Source organism: Haemaphysalis longicornis, unplaced genomic scaffold, assembly GCF_048455015.1.
Source record: "Haemaphysalis longicornis isolate Haplotype H1 unplaced genomic scaffold, Haemaphysalis longicornis Haplotype H1 scaffold_10, whole genome shotgun sequence".
NCBI lineage: Eukaryota > Metazoa > Arthropoda > Arachnida > Ixodida > Ixodidae > Haemaphysalis > Haemaphysalis longicornis.
Window position 1 is genome coordinate 69,611,168 of NW_027526204.1, and position 8,983 is coordinate 69,620,150.

Consider the following 8,983-nt stretch of genomic DNA (forward strand, 5'->3'; position numbering starts at 1 on the left):
GGTGATGCTGTTTGTAACGGTTTAATTGAATTTCGAAAGTCGCAATGTCGGGTTGCACATGTTATATTCTGTGAGTTTAAAGTTTTCCCATTGAAAACCATTGCAAAGTCTCGTAGAAAAAATACTTTTGTGTACTGAGGCGGCAAACTACTTGTGCAGGGTGATGAAAAAACGGCAATTTTAAGAGCGCCGTATCTCCGGATCGACATTACTGTGCGCCGCCATCTTGGGGTGGGGGACATTGGCAAACATGGCCGCCGGGCGAAGCAGTTGCTCGTGGTACGGTAGTTCAGGGTTCCGGCAGAGTGCTCTTCACCGATTTCTACCGTAGTTTTCGTTATGGGGGTGGCTGGGATCACATTTAGTCATTTGATTTGTTGCGGGGAGTTGCGAGACTAGAAAGATGGGAGTTCATAAAAAATCACATGGTGCCCGCGAATTCGCTGCGTTTCGGCCTTGAGTGTGAGGCGCGGTGCACGCTTGAAGTGAAATTTTGGACTCATCGCGGTGTTATAAAGCACCGAGTTATTGCTGCCTTTGACAGTGAGCTTGCGGGCGGCGGGAATGAGATGATCGACACTGCATGAGTGGCGGCGCAGGCTACATCGCCGGAAAATATTCAAGCAGTGTCCGATAGCGGGACAGGCTATTATTGCACGCTAGTAATAATAGTTCACCTGTCTCAAGTGAAATTTAATGCCAAAAGGGAGGTGGCTAAACATACCAACGTTACTCAAATTACGATCGTATAGTGAACGTGCACCTTGGGTATTGAAATGGGAAGGCTGGTGGGGTGCGACTACTGTCGCCTCGTTTTGCTCAACTTTTGCCGTGACGAGTCTACACTTGTGCGTAAGCCAAGCCTGGGATTACAAAAATAATTTCGCATTCACATGATTATAAAAGTGCCTTACGATTCCTTAGTTTTTCAATTCGATATTTTCAACGAACCTCCACTCAATCTTTGCATAGAGGCTAAAAATTTAAAAGTGGTTTGTAAAAAGGTATTGCCCATTGTACCTTGTGATAATCTGGTAGAAAAAGCTTTATTGAAAGGCTGTTTCTAGTGTTATGTACGTTCAATACCGATTAAAAAGTGCACCCTCCCCCCGCCTTTGAGTTGCCAAAAATTAGATTTTTTCGGCTCCTAAGGTGACGTAATCAATGTCGTTCTTCTGCTCCGAATCCAGGTTCTGCTGCTCCAAAATCAAGATTTTGCTGCTCCAAGAACTGCTCCGAAATATGGTTCAGCTGTCTCACCCCTGATGGGTGGAATTATGTTTAATATAGTTTGTGTTCTGTGTCATTGGGCTGGGTTAGATTAGGTTTGTAGCAGTTGTTTACGTTATGACGCGTTCGGTGCGGTTATGTTATGTCACGTTACGTTGGGACGTAATATTAGCAAATTTTAGGCCAACCAGCTTTTATCGAAGCTGCCGTGAGAATTTCCCGGAGGTAATTCTGTGCAAAAAGCTGGTGAAATCGGCAACTGTACATCATGCAGAAGATGTGTCGTGTATCAGTACAGAGTCCTGAATGCTCTTCTCATGAAACTCCCTCCCAAGTTTCGTTTGGGGGACAAAGGCGGCCGCTGCTGCTCCGTGCGTGCAGCCTCACAGCACAACCTGCACCTGCCTTTGGCGGCACTTTCTCGATAGCAACGCGTTGTTGGTAATTTGCTCTCAATTGTTCCTACAAAACGAAGCCGGCAGGAAAGTTTTTATAACTTTAGCCCTTAAGGGGATTCCGTATCAGGCGGAATACACGCTCAAAACTGTCAACTGATGTCTGGGATTGATTCTGAAATATTTCTCACAAGTCCCCACGCGTGTGAGACTTTAGGGTGAGTGTTGGGTTCTGAGGTGGTGTGAATTATTTAATGATCTTTGACCGCTCTCTTCATAGCCTTGCTCAGCTGCAGCTCTCAACCTTGAAAATCGATTTTACAGCATGGCCATCGAAGCTGTGGAAACAGCGCTGTTCGCTTCTAGGGAAACTTCACGCACGTCGAAAGCCTATATAGCTTGTCCATGGTGCTTCATGCTTGCATGCCGTCGGCGGTGAAGTTTGAGACATTTTCTTTTAACCCGCAAGGAAATGGATATAGTGAGTGACATGCGGAACTAATTTCTGACACCTGCTAGGACTGAACCCTATGTGAAAAGCATTGGAGACATATTGACATGGTGCAAAGGGAATAGTTTGCACGGGGGGAAAGTAAATTATTTCTGGCCCTCTTTGGCCTCAGCTTCTTCAATGCTTTTCTTTTATGCATCATTGAGGTGCAGTGTTTTGTCATAGTGTGCATTTTCAAAATGCTGAAACTCATGGGAACTCATTCAAAGAGAACATTTATGTATTCTCATTTTTACATATTTATCCTACATGTAATAAAAACATCGTTGACATAGTTAAAGGCATGTGGTGACGAGCCCTTTTATGTAATGCGGTTATTTCTGCTCGATTAATCCTGAAAAACAATGGTTCATGTGATAAAAAAAGTCCGCAACACAAAAAAATTACCGCCAATCCACCCATGCGAGTGTGGTGAGAAAGGAAAGCTGTAAAAGGCACCCACAATGATTACCCATGCGTACCTAAATTCACTCACATCGCTCTATACAGTGAAACCAGGGAGAAGTGAAATGCACTCAACCACACCCTCTATTACTTCAGAGATATTCTTGGTGAGGTTAAATAAATGCATGAACGATGGTTGGTTGAGTTGTATTGGTGTAGCAAATGAGTGGAAACTTTTTTATAAAATTAAAGCTCAAACCCGGTGTTAGACTGACGGAGGCGATGAGATCGGCGGCAGAGACGGAGAAAGACCAGGAGGGGGGGGGGGTTGGATGAGGAAATACTTTTATTCAAATTTCTGAACGGCCCAGAGTGCGGCCCAGGGGAATGGTTCCTTCTTCAGTGTAGCCCATATTCAGTCCGTGCTGGCTGTGCTCTGTCCACCAACTGAAGCTGGGTAGGCAGAGAGGGGCTGGACAGCAGCATCTCTCATTGGTCTTGTTGGGTAGTTGACGGAAAGAAAGGAGGGTGCTCAGGGCTAAAGTCGCACACCCCGATTATGTGGTAGAGTGTTCGTACTTCTGAGCAAAATTTACATTCATCGTCGTAGCGAATCAGGCGCATTAATTGAAGACGCGTTGGGTGTGGGAAGGAGCCGGATTGTATGAGCCGTAGGGTAGTTTGTTGTTCTATGGAAAGGTAAGGGTAAGGCGAAGGTAGGGTCTGTCTCAGAAGGCGATAATGCTGGGTTATGTCCCTGAATGAGACAAGTGGGTGACTGTCCTCGTGCAGCTCCATAGCATGGGGGGTAAAAGTGCAAGCTCGTTTCAAGCAAGCAAGCTCGTGCAAGCAAGTTCGTTCATTCGGTTAAACCTAAGCCACAGCATGTTTCTGCCAGGAAGAATGTACCCTTCGTTTGTTAATTTGTGGGCTGTTTCACGCTCTAAGTCAAAGTGCCTCCACACAAGCACACATGCGAAGCTTCACTGACTGCTACGCTAGTAGAAAAATCTAAGGCCAGTCGAAGGCGGGAGACGAGTCAGCAAAGTTAATATAGGTACTATTTACTACCTGTCCTACCTATTGTCCACCATGTCCCATGACAATATTAAAATGAACTGAAACTTTTATCGTACAGCATAAAACCAGAGTGCGAGAAGCACTTTTTGCACTGTGTGAACAAGCACAGAGGTCAGCAGCATGACCAAACATCTGTGAATGCTTTTCTGTCTAAGGAATGCAGTCGCTAGACATGAGATATTGTGGGAATTTTAGGTACGCTTACTGCACGAGCGCTATACAAGAAATAGTCATCTAAGCTGCTTTGACTGCTAAAACTAAATAATAACTTAAACTGGGTATACATTATATACTTCATATTTCTGCCCCAGGCATCGCTGGCTCATCACTGTATGTTCTGGAGCACCGCATATGTTCTGTTGCAAGTCGTCACAAGTTCGAATCCATGATAGTGCATTTTTTTAAGTTGATTTATTTGTTTTGGGGCAATGTTTTTTATACTGAATTCATCATTTTTGTGCTGTAACATTAATTGCTCCGTGAGCGAGTTTGTAGAACACGGGCAGACTGACACTGACGCGCTGGCGAGTTCGCGTGGTGTTTCCATAAGTACCGACTGTTGCGGGCACAGTCCCAAATCAGCTGACCTTTGGCCTGGTGTGGACATGCCTCTTACGATACAGGCACAAGCCAGGCAAGCTCCAAAGATGGTGGAAAAGCGCATCGCATTTGAGCATCTGCGGTCACGCGGAGGGCGTTCATCCACTGCATACGCCTCGGATAGTAATTGTTATGATTCCAAGCTGTGCTGGCAGGCTTATCTGACGCATTTGACAGCCGAGAACATGGCAGAAGTGCAGTGTGCTGATTACTGAGATATTGAGAATACCCATCCGATAACTTCGGATGCCAAGCAAGTTGTGTCACAGAACCGAAACCGAAACTTCTAACCTTGGACGTCCAATTTCATAGCCGCTTGTATTTTCGTCACTGCTGGCAGCCACAAACCGCGCCTGCCCAGACAACACACATACATCCTAGGTAAGTGCTAGGGATGTCCCACCTGGGAGTTTGGGAACTCCCAGGGACATCCAACTTAAGTTCCAAAAACATCCCAAGTGATACAAAAAAAGACCTCGCTGGGATGTCCCAGACTAGGACTTTGCTGGGAGGTCTGACATCCCATTTAGAACAAAGAAAGGAAATTTTTGGGATGTTCCAAAAAGGTGCTCGTAGGTCCTTTTCAGGACACGTTTGATTAATGCTTGTGGTTATAGCTCAACATTCCATTGCAATGGAGCTTTTCCTCCACTCAAGTGCACAATTAGAACTCTGCAAAACCTTGCAAAACCATTTTATTCGACGAATTTCGTACAAAACAGAAATCAGTGGCAAAATCAAGCAGCACTAAAGTCTTAAAGGTACACCATACACTTTTAATACCACAAACAAAAGTTCTTTTTAACTTGATGCATGACTTTACTCCTGTTTTCGACAATAAATCTGACTAGCTGAAGCAGAAGTGAAATTTCACATGAAAAATTTCTAAAGGTAGCACGAGTTATGTACAGAAAGATAAGAATCGTCTCTTCTCTTTTACATCAGAAATGTGCCATGCACCTGAATAATTCATTTACAAAATAGGGTGAGCCTAATTTTTAAGCAATTTATGGCATAAAGAATAAGGTCGGAAAGTGCTGTACTTTATGAAATACCAAAAGGTGAAACATGCTTCACGACACAGGAAAAGCACATTAGTGCACAGAAAGTTACTGAAAACCATTAAAAGGGCCATGCAGACAAAACACAAGTTTGGTTCATTAGAAAGATTGCCTCGATAGAAACATTTTGACATGACTTTAAAGGGGCCATGAAGACAAAATACAAGTTTGTTTTATTCGAAAGATTTCGTGTTCTATAGTGCCCCCAGTGCTTGTCCAGAAGCAAACGATACTTTGTTCACTGCGAAATTAATCAATTTAAGCTAAAATTTTGATTTTCAAACGTGTGTTTAAATGACGTTTGCTTTGCAGTGATATCATAAGAGCAGGTCTTTCAGCTAAAGTTGGTGTGGAGCGGAGACTTGCTTACTGTTAGTTGACCTAGATGGCGCCACCACACCATGGAAAGCAGTTTTATGTTTTTGGTTTGTTTTTGACCGTATTTAAACCTGGCTTGTTTTTATTCATGGAGAAAGTAATCATTTTGTGAAACATGGTGCTCGCTCGACAAATATGGTCACGTAAGACACCGTCGCTTGCGTCAGTTGGCCAGTGTTGTCCGAGACAATTGGAAAGCCCCGCAGTGCTATGCATTTAAACGAAGCATAGTGCGTGCAGTACCAACAGCAGTATGCAGAGGTACTTCAATGTTTACGTTTTCTTTCCTAACTTCCACTTCCATAAATTTAAATGAAAATAGCTCTTTGGGCATGCTTATGAACTCTGCCTAATTTGCGTTCGCCGGCCTCAGCCAATCGCACAGCTCGGCATATGACATCATAGGTTCTGCTGCGGTAAATGAGCTAGTGGGTCGCATGGCCATTCCCTTTTTTCCTAATTATGTAGCTTATTTGAGTGAAGTTTACGTTAAAAGTGGTGTCAGCCGGATTCTACCGAGGCAATCTTTTGAAGGAACCAAAATTGACCTTTGTCTCCATGGCCCCTTAAAATGTAAACGTTGCTCAAATAAGCTACATAATTAAAAAGGGAATTGTCATGCGACCCACTAGCTCACTTCCCACACTAGGACACATGACACCATACACACAGCCGTGCGATTGGCTGAGGCTAGCAAAAGCAAACGCAAGTTAGGCAGGGCTTATAAGCTTGCAGAATAAGCTATTTTCGCTTAAGTGTAATGCATATTCATTTTATAGCAGTAAGAATGGTGGGGTGAAACAATGGAAGTTACAAAAGAAGAACCAGTGCGTATTGCCATTAACTGCTGCGCACACTATGCTTGTTATAGCAGCACAGCACTGCGGCGCTTTGGGGTTGTCTCAGACAACACTGGCCGATCGGTGTAAGCGACATTGTCTTACATGACCCTAATTGTAGACGTACCCCATGTTTCACGAAGCAATTAGTACCTACCGTAATAAAACCAAGCCAGGTGCAAATACAGTCAAAAACAAAGCAAAGGTGGCGATATTTAAGAGGATTGATGGTAAACAAGGCTCCGCAGTCCGCTGCAGGCAGGACGGCGCACTTGAAATTAGCTTGAAGACCCTTCCTTGTGATGTCAAGGCAGATGTCACAAAACACACGATTTGGCGGGAGAATCAAAATTTTAACTTGAACTGATTAATTTCTTGGCGAATAAAGCATCATTTGCTGCCCGAGACGTGCAAAGGGTACTACAAAACCCCAAATCTTTCAAAGAAAACAAGCTTGTATTTTGTCTGCATGGCCCTTTAATGTGGCAGTCACACTCCCTCAGGCCGCGCGGCCACTTCTGAACAATACTGGGCTACCGTAAGGCATCGCTTTGCACCACACACATAAAAATCATTCGAAAGGCCAGCTGATCTAGTTCTGATTGATATAAAATACTAGTTTTAAAATCTACTGCAAATGAAAAAAAAAGCTCACAATTTTAAAATTATAAAATAAAATTTTGGATCACATGTACCTACATTCGAAAAGAATTATGTAAAACTATTCAACGCAAAGGGAGGACATTTGCTGTGTGCTTAAAAGACATGCCAATTGGCCACATGATGACAAATTTGTTCTCAGACAAATAGGTTTTCACCTGTCTGCTAAAAGGCAAATAAAAGCTAACAGAAGAAAATTGATGAACAGGTAACATTACATGGCTTAGAGCAGAAGAATAACACTTTGCACGTGTTGGCTGTATGCATATTTTCCTATCTTTAAAATTTGGCTGCATTTTGTTACCATTTTACGTACCGAGGTCTAAATGTGGAAATATATGTGGATGCATACTTATGAGTTAGCGTTGAAAATGTGGGACCGATGAAGGATGTATATTGCGACATTTTAACCTTGGCAATTAAAAAATTCCAAATGCAGCCAAATTTTTACGGCAAAAAAAAAATCAGTCTACGGCCAACATGTACAAAAAACTATCACTGCTCTGCACTGAGTCATATAAATATCAAGTAGAGAATTTCCCTCTTTAGACTTTTTTTAGTAGAAATATGAAGAAATTTTGAAACCAATTGAATTCCATCATGCAGCCACTAATTGGTATGTATTATGAATGCACAGCAATCTATCCAATTTCTGTTGAATTGTTTTCTATAACTTCGAAAATACAGAGGCAAGTGAAGCAAAATAAGATTTCTCGAGTTTTAAATTTGAATTCGTCTCTCATGCAATAAAATAAATAATATTGATTTCACTCAAAACTAGACCGGCTGCACTTTGTAATAGTACATTAGCTATGTATGTGGTGTTAGTTGACACACAGCAGAGACAATACAAACGTCCAAATGGAGAACCACACCCTGAGGGAGTACTGGTGCCATGCACCTTATTCTGGCATGATGCCCTGAATTCCGTAGTTTTTTTTAACACGTAGTAGCTTACCACACACACAAAAAAAAACAGTTTAGATTAGTGTCAGGAAAATATACATGAGCAATCAAGAAAAAGAAAATTAGATTAAACGACTTTCATATTCCTTGGCAGTCACTGCATTGGAGCTCCAAGGGTTTTCCAGTGTGCCGCAGCTCTTTCTGCAGCATGTCAGAACCGTGTTGCTGTCTTCTTATCCTTTGGAGTTCCATGTGGCTGGGGAGGCTTTCCATGGCCCATGAATCTGCCTGCACATAATTTAGAAAACAACTTGTAATGAATTCAATGAACAGTGCAGACAGCGGCTAGCTTGAACACTGCCAGTAAGGAAACACAAATCGAGCATTACCGAAGTGTACAGATAAACATTTACCCATGGTGATTTCACATCATGGGTAAAACGGCATGCTTACGAGTACAAGCTGAGCTTCGCTGATCTCTCACAATGCCCTTCCTGATACATGCTCTCGTGATTGCGCTACAGTCAAAATAAACCTCGCGGCCAGAACTCACAACACTAAAGCAGCCCGCTGCCACGCGAAACCTTGAGGAGCTTGTGGGTTGTTTTGCGCAGAAATTTGATGTGTGATAGAAATTTTGCTATTTTGATTTATGAACGATCAATTTAGTTCTGTTTCATGGACATGACCTTTACATTCCGTGATTGCCTAAACATTTCACCTGCTTCAGATGTAAATGAAAGTTTTCCTAAATAATTTTCAGTCAAGAGATTTTGAACTGGCTCTTACAATCATGCTTGTTGGCACTACGCATCACACACACGCAAGCTACTGCAGCCATTTACCATTAAACGTTTGTCAAATGCGCCATTCCATTAGTCTTCCCTGGGATCCAATGGTGCAAAGCACAATGAAATATAACAGAGTAACAATAACAAG